The following is a 13745-nucleotide window of genomic DNA, read 5'->3' on the forward strand; positions in this document are numbered from 1 at the left end:
GAATGTAAAAAAGAGATTTTGGAATGGGACATCTACAAGTTTGCCATACCAGAGGTTTAAATAGATAAGGCATATAGTCTCATTTTTCATGACAACTTACTCTCATAAAGAATATATGTTTGCTGAACTTTTGCTCTGATCAGAATACTAGACAGGAATCTGAGGAAAAAAAAAAAAAAAACAAGATAGCATGAATAAATAATAGAAGCAGTCATAATGCACAGAGAGAATGGGATTCCTAGATAGATATTTGTGAAAAGTAACATGTTTCGAAGCTAAACACAGCCCGTGGGAAAAGGAGAGTGGTATAAGAGGATGCTTCCTCCAGGGTCCTTCACCTGTGTAATGCTTTGTTTCTTGCCCTTCTTCATGGGGAGCATGTGTTGCACTAGAATGTGCCTTCTTGGACTTGGCATGAGATGCCTTGGTTTGGAAGCCTGCTCTGCCCTTGCCAGCTGAGTGGCCCTCAGAGAGTTCCTTAACCTTTCTGAGCCTGAATTTCTTGTCTGTTAAACATGATAACACCAGCATGAAGAATATTTTGACAATGGGAACATGAAATGATATTCATAATTAACTCTCAAAGGAGCAATTTCCAGTGTGCTCACTTTCTAAGGAATATTTGTGTAATATAAACTTTTTAAATGTTTAAAAATAACTGGTTTTAAATATTCTTTTGTTGTTTGGGTGTGGTGTGTATTTAACTCGGTGTCCTTTTTTTTTTTTTAACAACTTTATTGAGCTGTAATGTAAACATATAATTTACATGCATAAATTCAACCATTTTAAAGACTTTACAGTTCAACGACTTTTAGCAAATTTATCTAGTTGTGCAACCATGATCATAATCCGGTCTTAGTAACTTGGTATCTTATAGCAATGGTTCCTAAAAACTGTGTTAAGGGGACCAGAAGTTCTGGTTTGATAGATCTGGACTGGGGCCTTTTAACCTATGCTTTTTATTAATGAATACAAACATTTCACAGTCTCCTTTAATGTTATATGAAATTTATAGATAAATTCATGACTAAATATTAAAGATTGGTTTTGGAATATGCATTAAAAATTATACCTCCTATTCTTTGTTTCACTGCACTTTAAGTTTGACTTTTTTTTGGCAAGAATACTTGCCTTTTAAAGTTTTTAATGGGGGCGCCTAGGTGGTACAGTCAGTTAAGTGACTGACTTCGTTTCAGGTCATAATCTCCTGGTTTGTGAGTTCGAGCCGTGCATCGGACTCCGCACTGACAGTGCAAAGCCTGCTTAGACTTTTCTCTCTTTCCCTCTCTCTCTCTCTGCCCTTCTCCTGCTTGTGCTCTCTTTCTCAAAATAAATAAACTTTAAAGTCTTTAGCAAATCATTTCCTTTTATTCACATTTATTCCTTTTAGCTAAGTTAAAAATATGACCTTTTAATTGCCAATTTAAATACCTGTCTTTAGTTCTTTTCTAAAAGATGGTTTTGATTTTATTATAAAAGCTTGTGTGCTTTTAAAATCTTTCCTCTATCCTATTATTCCTTTCATTTCATGTGGCCTCTTAGAAACAGGTGTTTCTTTGTGGTGAGATTTGACTTAATTATAATAGAAAGAAAGGAGAGGAAGGAACCTTGTTCTGGTAGGTTTGTTGCACTCAGGAGGCTCTTTAGTAAGCATTGTAATGAACCTTGTTCTAGTTGACGAATGAACAGATTTTATCTTTATTTAGAGACTCTGCTAGATCGGAAGAGTAATATGGAAAGATTTTGCTTTAAACAATATCTTAGAGCTAAAAAGACTAATTTGAGTGATCTTTTCCCACTGACTTAGGGTTTAAATTCATGAGGACTCTTATCACCATTTTTTGTTTGTGTTTTCCTGTTAGACTTAAGGTTTAGTTCTGTCCTTTGTTTGAGGTTTCTGTCAACCTATCTGTTATTGGTTATGACTTAACAATTTTGTTTACATTTAAGTGCATGTCTTAAAATATGAATAATTTTCTGATTTTCATTGGAAAAGCTCAGTTGTGGAGTCTTCAGTGGTCCTCACCTCCCTCAGGCTTCAGTGCAGAGGCCTTCTATTTCATTCTACCTACATAACACTTGCTTCTGTTCCTCTTGATCCCTTTTGTGTGCTTGGTCATTCCCGATATATTTGGAAGTCATTTGCTTACTTGTTTTTTGTCTTTCTCCCTCCACTAGAATGTGAACACCAAGAGATCAGAGACTTTTGTTCACTACTGTATCCCTATGTATAAAACAGTGGCTGGTTCTCAAAAATAATTTCTTGAGTATATGATTATTTTTTATTTTTTATTTATTTTATTTGTCTGGAATTTTAAAAGGATTTTATTTATTTATTTATTTATTTATTTATTTATTTATTTATTGGTGTCAAATTTTTAATTTAAATTCTAGTTAGTTAACACATAATAGTGGTTTCAGGAGTAAAATTTAGGATTCATCACTTACATATAACTCCCAGGGCTCATCACAACAAGTGCCCTCTTTAATACCCATCACTCATTTAGCCCATCCCCCACTCACCTCCTCCAGCAACTTTCAGTTCTGTTCTCTATGATTAAGAGTCTCTTATGGTTTGCCTCCCTTTCTTGTTTCTTTTTCCTTCCCCTATGTTCATCTGTTTTGTTTCTTAAATGCCACATATGAGGGTTATCAATTGCCATTTAGTTTTCTCTGACTGATTTATGTTGCTTAGCACAACTGATTCTAGTTCCATCCATGTCATTGTAAATGGTAAGATTTCATTCTTTTTAATAGCAGAGTAATATTCCATTGCAAATATTTACCACCTCTTCTTTATCATATTATAGATAATTTATCTATAAATTATCCATTTATCAACGCACATTTGGTCTCTTTCCATAACCTGGCTATTGTTAATAATACTGCTCTAAACATCGTGGTACATGTGCCCCTTTAATTCAGTATTTTTGTATTCTTTGGGTAAATACCTAGTAGTGCAATTGCTGGGTCATAGGGTAGTTCTATTTTTAACTTTTTGAGGGACCTCCATACTGTTTTTCAGAGTGGCTGTACCAGTTTGCATTCCCACCGTCAGTGTAAGAAGGTTCCTCTTTCTCCACATCCTTGCCAACATCTGTTGTTTCCGGTGTTGTTAATTTTAGCCATTCTGACAGATGTGAGGTGGTATCTCATCACAGTTTTAATTTGTATTTCCCTGATGATGAGTGATGTTGAGCATCTTTTCATATGTCTGCTGGCCATCTGTCTTCTTTGGAAAAATGTCTATTCATGTCTTCTGCCCATTTCTTAACTGGATTATTTGTTTTTTGGTGTTGAGTTTAATGAGTTCTTTATATATTTTGAATACTCACCCTTCATCCAATATGTCATTTGCAAATATCTTCTCCCATTCCATAGACTGCCTTTAACTTCACTGATTTTTTTTCCCCCCTTGGATGTGCAGAAGCTTTTTATCTTTTTTGTTTTAATGTTTTAGAAGCTTTTTATCTTAATGAAGTCCCAATAGTTCATGTTTGCTTTTGTTTCCATTGCCTCCAGAGACATATCTAGTAAGAAGTTGCTATGGCCCAAGGGCGCCTGGGTGGCTCAGTTGGTTAAGTGTCCCAACTTTGGCTCAGGTCATGCATGATCTTGCAGTTCGTGGGTTCGAGCCTCACATTGGGCTCTGTGCTGACAGCTCAAAGCCTGGAGCCTGCTTCAGATTCTGTGTTTCCCTCTCTGTCTCTCTGCCCCTCCCCAACTCCTGCTCTGTCTCAACATTAAACAAAAATTAAAAAAAAAAAAAAAAAGAATTTGCTATGGCCGAGATCAAAGAGGTTGCTGCTTATCTTCTGTAGGATTTTGATGGTTTCCTGTCCCACATTTAGGTCTTACATCCATTTTGAATTTTTTTGTGTATGGTATAAGAAAGTGGTCCAGGTTCATTCTTCTGTATGTTGCTATTCAGTTTTCCTCACACCATTTGTTGAAGAGACAGTCTTTTTACTTTTTTAAAAAAATTTTTTTCACGTTTATGTATTTTTGAGAGATAGAGAGACAGAGCATGAGTGAGGGAGGGGCAGAGAGAGAGAGAGGGAGATACAGAATACAAAGCAGGCTCCAGGCTCTGAGCTGTCAGCACAGAGCCTGATGTGGAGCTTGAACTCACGAACCGTGAGATCATGACCTGAGCCGAAGTCGGACACTTAACGACTGAGCCACCCAGGTGGCCCAAGACTGTCTTTTTTCCATTGGATATTCTTTCCTGCTTTGTTGAAGAGTAGTTGACCATATAGTTATGGATCCATTGCTGGATTTTCTATTCTATTCCATTGATCTATGTGTCTGTTCTTGTGCCAATATCATAATGTCTTGATGACTACCTCTTTGTAATATAGCTTGAAGTCCAGAATTGTGATGCCTCCAGCTTTTCTTTTCTTTTTCAGGATTACTTTAGCTATTTGGGGTCTTTTGTGATTCCATACAAATTTTAGGATTGTTTGTTCTAGCTCTGTGTAAAATGTGCTTGGTGTCTTGACAGAGATTGGATTAAATGTATAGATTGCTTTGGGTAGTATAGACATTTTAACAATATTTGTTCTTTCAGTCCATGAGCATGGATGTTTTTCCATTTCTTTCTGTCCTCTTCAATTTCTTTCATAAGTGTTGTATAGTTTTCAGAGTACAGATCTTTTACCTCTTTGGTTAGGTTTATTCTTAGGTATCTTAATAGTTTTCAGTGCGATTGTAAATGGGATTGATTCCTTGATTTCTCTTTTTGCTGCTCATTTTTGGTGTATAGAAATGCAACCAATTTCTGTACGTTGATTTTATATCCTGTGACTTTGCAGAATTCTTGTATTAGTTCTAGCAATGTTTTGGTGGAATCTTTCAGGTTTTCTGTATAGAGTATCATGACATCTGCAAATAGTGAAAATTTGACTTCTCCCTTGCTAATTTGGATGCCTTTTTTATTTCTTTTTGTTGTCTGATTGCTGAAACTAGGAGTTCCACTACTATGTTAAATAAAAATGAGGAAAAACTTTCAGTTTCTACCTATTGGGGATTATATTAGCTATGGGTCTTTTGTATATGGCCTTTATGATGTTGAGGTATATTCCCTCTATCTCTCTACTTTGTTGAGGATTTTTATCAGGAACAGATGCTGTACCTTGTCAAATGCCTTTTCTGTATCTATTGAGAGGATTATATAATTCTTATCCTTTCTTAATATGATTATCATGTTGATTGATTTGTGAATATTGAACCATCCCTGCAGACCAGGAATAAATCCCACATGATTGTGGTGAATGATTCTTTTAATGTACTGTTGGATTTGATTTGTTAGTATCTTGTTGAGAATTTTTGCATCTATGTTCATTAGGAATATTGCCTGTAATTCTCCTTTTTAGTGGGGTCTTTGTCTGGTCTTGGAATCAAGGTAATGCTGGCCTTGTAGAATGAGTTTGGAAGTTTTCTTTCCATTTCTATTTTTCAGAACAGTTTGAAAAGAACACGTATTAATTCTTCTTTAAATGTTTAGCAGAATTCCCCTGGGAAGCCATCTGGCCCTGGACTTTTGTTTGCTGAGAGATTTTTGATTACTGATTCAGTTTCTTTTCTGGTTATGAATCTGTTCAAATTTTCTATTTCTTCCAGTTTCAGTTTTGGTAGTCTGTATGTTTCTAGGAATTCTTCCAGATTACCCAATTTGTTGGCATATCATTTTTCATAATATTCTCTTATACTTATTTGTATTTCTATGGTGTTGGTTGTGATCTCTCTTCTTTCATTCATGATTTTATTTATCTGGGTCCCTTCTCTTTTCTTTTTGAGAAGTATGTCTAGGGGTTTATCAATTTTATTAATTCTTTCAAAAACCACCTCCTAGTTTCATTGATCTGTTCTGGGTTTTTTGTTTGTTTGTTTCTATATCATTTATTTCTGCTCTGATCTTTATCATTTCCCCTCTGCTGACTTCAGTCTTCATTGCCATTGCTTTCTAGCTCATGTGGGTGTAAGGTTAGGTTGTGTATTTGAAAATTCTCTTGCTTCTTGAGGTAGACCTGTATTGCTATGTACTTCCTCTTATGAATGCTTTTGCTGTCTCCCAAAGGTTTTGGATTGTTGTGTTTTCATTTTCATTTGTTTTCATGTATTTTTTTAAATTTCTTTTTAAGTTTCCTGGTTGACCCATTCATTCTTTAATAGGATGTTCTTTAACCTTCATGTATTTGAGGGCTTTCCAAATTTTTTATTGTGTTTGACTTCAAGTTTCATAGCATTGTGATCTGAAAATATATATGGTATGATCTCAAATTTTTGTACTTATTGAAGGCTGATTTGTGACCCAGTATGTGATCTGTTCTGGAGAATGTTCCATGTGCCCTTGAAAAGAATGTGTATTCTGCTGCTTTAGTATGAAATGTTCGGAATATATCTATTAAGTCCATTTGGTCCAGTGTGTCATTCAAAGCAATTGTTTCCTTGTTGATTTTCTGCTTAGATGTTCTGTCCATTGCTGTAAGTGAGGTGTTAAAGTCCCCTACTATTATTGTGTTATTATCAGTGTGTTTCTTTATGTTTGTTATTAATTGATTTATATATTTGGGTGCTATCACGTTTGGGCCATAAATATTTACAATTGTTAGATCTTCTGGTTTGATAGACCCCTTTATTATGATATAGTGGCCTTCTTCATTTCTTGTTATAGTCTTTGTCTTAAAATCTAGTTTGTCTGACATAAGTATGGTTACTCCAGGTTTCTTTTGACATCCATTAGCATGATAAATTGTTCCTCATCCCCTCACTTGCCGTCTGTAGGTGTATTTAGGTTTAAAGTGAGTCTTTTGTAGTCAGCATATAGATGGGTCTTTTTCTCCTCTCAATTCTGATATGCTGTGTCTTTTGATTGGAATATTTACTCTATTTACATTCAGAATGATTATTGATAGATTTGAATTTAGTGCCATTGTATCACATGTAAAGTCATTGTTTCTGGAGATTTTCTCTGTTCCTTTGTAGTCTTTGTTGCTTTTGGTCTTTCTTTCCCACTCAAAGAGTCCTCTTTAACATTTGTTGCAGGGCTGGTTTAGTGGTCATGAAGTCCTTTAGTTTTTGTTTGTCTGGGAAACTCTTTGTCTCTCCTATTCTGAATGACACCTTTGCTGGATAAAGTATTATTGGCTGCATATTTTCCCCATTCAGCATGTTGAAGATATCATGCCACTCCCCTCTGGCCTGACAAGTTTCTGTGGATAGATCTGTTGCTAACCATATTTGTCTTCCCTTGGAGGTTAGGGATTTCTTTTCCCTTGCTACTTTTAGGATTTTTTTCTTTATCTCTGTATTTTGCAAATTTTATTCCAATATGCCTTTGTGTTGGCCTGCTTTTGTTGATTTTTATGGGAGTTCTCTGTGCCTCCTTGATTTGTATGTCTCTTTCCCCCAGATTTAGGAAGTTTTCAGCTATAATTTGCTCAAATAAACCTTCTGATCCTTTTTCTGCTCTTCTTCTGAGACTCCTATGATATGAATGCTATCATGCTATACAGAGTTGCTGAGTTCCTTAAGTCTACATTCATGATCAAACAGTGTTCTTCCACTCTTCTTTTTAGCTTCATTATTTTCTATAATTTTATTTTCTATATCACTTATTCATTCCTCTGTTTCTTCCATCCTTGTAGTCATTACATCCAGTTAGTTTAGTATCTCAGTTATAACATTTCTTTATTCCAGCCTGAATAATTTTAGGTCTTTTTTTCTTAAATTTTTAAAAATGTTTATTTTTGAGAGAGAGAGATAGAAAGTGAGCAGAGGAGGGGCATGGCAGAGAGAGAGAAGGAGACACAGAATCTGAAGCAGGCTCTAGGCCCGAAGCTGTCAGCACAGAGCCTAATGCAGAGCTTAAACTCATGAGCCATGAGATCATGACCTGAAATTGTTGGATGCTTAACCGACTGAGCCACCCAGGTACCCCATTTTAGGTCTTTTATCTGTGTTTTCTCTGCTTTTCTTAAGCCCAGCTAGTATCCATATGATTGTCTTTTTAAATTCTGGTTCAGGCATATTACTTGTGTCAGTTTTGATTAGATTCCTGGCCATGGCCTTTTCTTCTTCTTTCCTTTAGGATGAATTCCTCCATCTTGGTGTTTTGTCTAGGTCTCTGTCTTTTGTGTGTTAGGAAAGCCTACCTGCTCCTGAGAGTAATAGCTATATTAAGAAGATGTCATATACAGTCCAGGGCCTGGTGCTTCAGGAAGTGTTTCTTGTGTATGTTACGTGCACTCTGCTGTTGTGTTGTGGCTGCTTTTCACCTCAGGTCAGTCCTCTGCAGAGTTTCTCCTTGCCTGCAGTGAGGAGTGTTTGAACCTTGTTCAGGGTGTGGTGAGTTTTAACTAGGTGTTTTGATCTGCTTGTTAAAACAGATCTAGGGTGCCTGGGTGGCTCAGTTGGTAAAGCATCCGACTTTGGCCTCAGGTCATGATCTCGCAGTCTGTGAGTTAGAGCCCCGCGTCAAGCTCTGTGCTGACAGCTCAGAGCCTGGAGCCTGTTTCAGATTCTGTGTCTCCCTCTCTCTATGACCCTCCACTGTTCATGCTCTGTCTCTCTGTGTCTCAAAAATAAATAAACGTTAAAAAAAATTAAAAAAAAGAGGCTAGATCCTATTTTACTAGATCTGAAGTTTTGCAGCACTTTATGGTCAGTAGACTTGGTGCATTTGGGGGTTTGTGCTGGTCCTTTGGGGGAGGGGCTTGCCTCTCTTGTCCTGGGAGGGGGAGTTTACGCCTGCTCCTGTTCAGGAAGCTGTCACAGAAGAGTGAACAATCTCCCCTCACATGTCCCAGGCATTCCTCAGATCCCTGCCTTCATCCTGTGTGTGTCCGAGCCATCTGCCCATTCAGTGGCACAGTGCCTGTGTTTTATTTTAGGCATGCTGCCTGGGTTTCAAAACTCCAAATTTTAGGAACCCCATGCAGCAAGGACCCGCACCAGTCCTCTGGGGGTAGGTCTCACCACACTGTGGCTGGTACCAGTTTGTTCCAGAAGAGCAGTTGCACAAACTCACAGGGGCTTGGAGTTTATGGTAATAAAGTGCAGCAAAAAGCCAGTGTCCAAGTTGGCTACCCTCAGCAGGTGTCTCTTCTCCTATGCTAATGAATGGGCAGTGCAATGGTGCCCGCCAGCTCTTTTGTTCCCAGAGAGGCAGTGCTACCTCTCCCAAATGCACTCCAAGAAGGGGAACTGCCTCTCCTAGTGTGACCCAGGGGATCCTTAGACCATGCTGTCCATTCCCAGGCCTCTGCCCTCCTTCTCCGTAGGAGCACTGCTATGCCTGCCAGACTCAACTCAAGTGATGGCATAGACTTCTAAAACTTGTATTTGAGCTCCACTGCTTGTGAAAACTTGTGATAATCAGCCCTTCTCATTTTCCTAGTCAGTGGTTTTGGGGAAGTGTTTTTCTTGTTCAATCCCCTGCCTGTGATCAGGCTCTCTCCCCACATGCAGCACTTGTGATTCATTTCTTCCCCAAATTATGTCTCCGCACCTCCTACCTTCTACAGTGTGGCCTTTTTCTCCCTCTAGTTGTGCAGTTTGTTCTCTCAGTCTTCAGATCGATTTCTTGGGTATTCAGAATGATTTGATATTTAGCTGTGTTCAAGGCATGAGGGATAGGGTCCTCTTACTCTGCCATCTTAACTCTAATTTATTTTTCAATAATGGGGCATACTTGTATCCTGGGTTATCTGTCTTCTTTTTTTTTTTTTAATTTTTAATGTTTATTTATTTTTGAGAGAGAGAGACACTGCGAACAGGGTAGGGGCAGAGAGAGACACAGAATCTGAAGCAGGCTCCAGGCTCTGAGCTGTCAGCACAGAGTCCAACACAGGGCTCAAACTCACAGACGGTGAGATCATGACCCAAGATGAAGTTGGACGCTTAACTGACTGAGCCACCCAGGCACCCCTGTCTTCTTATTTTTTTTACTTGGTTTTTTTTCTTTGTAATCTGGAAATCTTCATTTTTAAATAAGTTTATTTATTTATTTTTGAGAGAGAGAGAGAGAGAGCGAGAGTGAGTGTGAGCTGAGGAGGGGCAGAAAGAGAGAGAGGGACAGAGAGAGAATCTCAAATAAGCTCCATGCTGTCAAGCATAGAGCCAGACATAGGGGCCAAACTCCCTAACCACGAGATCATGACCTGAGCCAAAATCAAGACTCTGATGCTTAACTGACTGAGCTACCCAGGTACCCCTGGAAATCTTCCTCATTAAAAAAAATTTTTTTAATGTTTATTTATTTTTGAGAGAGAGAGAGAGATAAAGCAGGGCAAGGGCAGAGAGAGGGGGACAGAGGATCCGAAGCAGACTCTGTGCTGACAGCCGAGAGCCTGATGCAGGGCTCAAACCCACAAACTGTAAGATAATGACCTGAGTTGAAGTTGGACGCTTAACTGATTGAGCCACCCAGGTGCCCAAAAATCTTCCTCATTTTTAAAAGCTTTACCATCTGCTATGGATTGCTAAATTTCTGATTTTTATCTGCATATAAAGGTCTGCCCACCCCTGCCCTCCTTCAGTGTTAAGTGGGAGTTCTGGGGGAACCTCTTCCCCTCTGCCTCTTTCCTGGCCTGCCCTCCGTCACTGGTCACCAGCCCTCCCTCTTGACCAGGCAGAGGGTAGAGCGGGCAGGCAGGGGCGTGAGGTGGCCCACAGCCCCCTTCTCTGGTTGCCAGTATTCCCCTGTCCCTTTTTAAAATGAAATGCCCTCGTGCTCGCTTCGGCAGCACATATACTAAAATGAAATGCCCTCGTTTGTAAATCCTTAGACGCTTGAGAATAAAACCCCTCCCTTTTCTTCCAAAAAAAAAAAAAAAAAGGAAGCAGAGTTTATTACCAACAGCACTTCACTGTGGCTGCAATAACGTCTGCTCACCTTCACCTTCTTTTCCACTTAATTGCTGTTTCCTGCTAGGTTTCTCAGCTTCATTGTTTATGTTGCCCATGAACTTTGGGAGAAGACATGCAACTCCTGAGTCAAAGACAAAGGATGGTTTATTAGTTACAGAAATAGCAATAACCAGAGTATCATCATTACCTTGTGCCATTTCCCCAAACCTTAGTTCCCACAAGGCAATATGACAAATAGGCGACACCTGCACACATAGTGGGTTATATTATAGTAGAGGAGTCCTATGTTTAGGGAATCCAGATCTTTTATAGTGAGCTAAAAACATATTTGTCCTTTGCCACAAAGGGGGGACATAATCTTTGTAATACGGGGCAGTGAACAAATCTATGGTTGCTGTGAAGAGAGACACTATCTCCAACTTCCAAAGCTGTTCACTATACAAACATCCTTGAAAAGATGTCCAAAACAAGAGCAGTCATTGCTTCTATTTGCAAGAAAAAAACAACACAATCAGAACCAATCCCTTAAACCATCAACTATCAAGGTTTATCTTATAAAGCTAGGTGACTTTCTTCTTAAGTTTCTATATTGTCCTTTCTAGTTAGCCTTATAGCGGCTTGTGTTAATGATTTCACAGAATCTACTTAGGCCTGCAAAGAGGAAGTCCAGGGCAATTTTACCACCCATAACAACTTTGGTCAGTGAGTTGAAGCTGATCTGAATACAGAGCCAAAATGATATCATTGATCATTTCAGGTAAAGTCAGGAACAGTTTTCCAACTGGATGACTACCATTATAGGAAAAACTGCTTGTAGGGTACGTATTAATAATGAGCCAGTTATCCCCTTGGAAGCTCCTTAGAGCAACCTAGGGGATCCTTCCTCGGTTGGAGTGATTTCTTCATTTTGGAGAGATTTCTTCAGTCATCTGAGGGTTTCATGGTCTGTTAATGATATTTGTTTAAATACTTAAAAGTCTCGGGGCACCTGGGTGGCGCAGTCGGTTGAGCGTCCGACTTCAGCTCAGGTCACGATCTCGCGGTCTGTGAGTTCGAGCCCCGCGTCGGGCTCTGGGCTGATGGCTCAGAGCCTGGAGCCTGTTTCCGATTCTGTGTCTCCCTCTCCCTCTGCCCCTCCCCCGTTCATGCTCTGTCTCTCTCTGTCTCAAAAATAAATAAACGTTAAAAAAAAAAATACTTAAAAGTCTCTTGCGCCTTAGGTGCAAATCTCTGTGTCAGAGGAAGTTAATGTTCAGCTTCCATATGAGAGATTTAGTCCTGGGGACACACATGATGTCCCTGGAAAAATAGTATTGTTTACAATTGTTCCTTCAGGTGGCAGAGTGGGGATAAAATTTCCCCCAGAGGGATAGCGAGCGCTTTTTCATGATTAGGCCAACAATAGGCTTAAATTTGCCACTTCCATTTGGCATATGAAGCTTGTCTGACCCTCTGTGTTAGTCATTAAATCTGAGTTGACCCACCCTCAAAATGGGAATAGGCCACAGAGTCAGAAGTTCAGTTTTGACAAGATCCATAGCGGCTTTTCAGAAAGAGTATACCTGGTATTTGTGTCAAGGAGGCAAGGGTTCCAAAACCCCAGGAGACACCTATGCATGCATGCTGCCTCCCTTTGCTTGAGGCTCCAATAAGCAAAATTAGGCACAAAGTCCTGTAGTTCAATAGGTTCATCAGGGTGGTGGAGCTTCAAAGGTAGAGAATATGTCACCCAGGTGCCCCATCCTAGGTGATTCTAATGTGCAACCAGGGCTGTGGACTAATGCCAGGAAGGGCTGAGTTCATCATTTTATATCTCGGGGTGTTAATCTCAGTTTCTGGGTGGAGTGGAGAGACAGGGTAAGGATATTTTCCTTTTTCTAGGACCCCCAGGTTAAGTGATAAGATACAGGGAGCCAAGACCTGCATGGTGCTAGCAGTGTAGGCCGCTTCTGGCTTAAGTCTTAAATTAAAAGTACAGAATAAATCATTGAATGTCAGGGTGAAACAAAATATTTCTTCCTGCCTCAGCCAGAAAGAAATAAGATGGTTTCATTGTCTGAAGTGTCTGTTATCCCTCTCTCCTAGAGACACTAAGAGAAGAATCATCTCAGTAAAACTCCTCTGAAGTGTGAATTTATGCAATAATTTTCAAAAATTTTAGGAATATATTATATATATATATTTGAATTTCCAGCAGAGAAATAACATTTCAAAAATTGCATTTTGGAACTACATTAGGGAGTCTCTTGCTTATGCTAGACCTTTTAATTTCTATTAAAATAGTGTTTCAGTTATAAAAGTGCTTTCACCCTTCTTCCTTTGAATTACTCAGTTTACTGGTGTATTATTGAAATGGCTTTCAAAAAACATTTTTGGGAATATCAACCTTTCACCAGCCAAAAAGTACTCACAACCAATTTCTAGACAAGCAGTGTTATTGTCACACTATTCTCTGTGTCAGTCATCAGAGAGAGTTCATTTTCATCATCAGCCTCCCTGCCCCAGCTTCACTTATCTCCATTTGCTAATAATCTGTATCCTTAACCATGGTTCTCATGAGATCCACACCTTTATATCCAACTACTTATCAGACATTTATAGCAGAGCAAGTGTCTCAAAAGTGCAATTAATAAAATAAAAAATACATTTCTCTACCTTCTCCACCCCCAAATCTGCTCCTTCTTTTTTTTCTTTTCCTTCTCAAAGGCATCATCCACTCTGTTACCCACATCAGAAGGTGGGTGGTCAGAGTACTTCCCATGTCCAAATTCATCAGTGATTCTTGCTAGCCCTGCCTCCCGATAATCTCTCACATCTGTCCCTTCCTTGCTTTTGTGGCTCTTCCTTAATTCACACTCTTACCTGAACTCTGA

At 39.0% G+C, this 13745-nt stretch overlaps 1 protein-coding gene across 4 annotated transcripts in view; it reads left to right on the plus strand.

The window, feature by feature from the left end:
- FXR1 (FMR1 autosomal homolog 1) overlaps positions 1-13745 on the plus strand; it is an 816075-nt gene that overhangs the window by 138103 nt on the left and 664227 nt on the right. The window lies entirely within an intron of this gene.

Source organism: Puma concolor, chromosome C2 (assembly GCF_028749965.1).
Source record: "Puma concolor isolate L17-30 chromosome C2, mPumCon1.1.hap2, whole genome shotgun sequence".
NCBI lineage: Eukaryota > Metazoa > Chordata > Mammalia > Carnivora > Felidae > Puma > Puma concolor.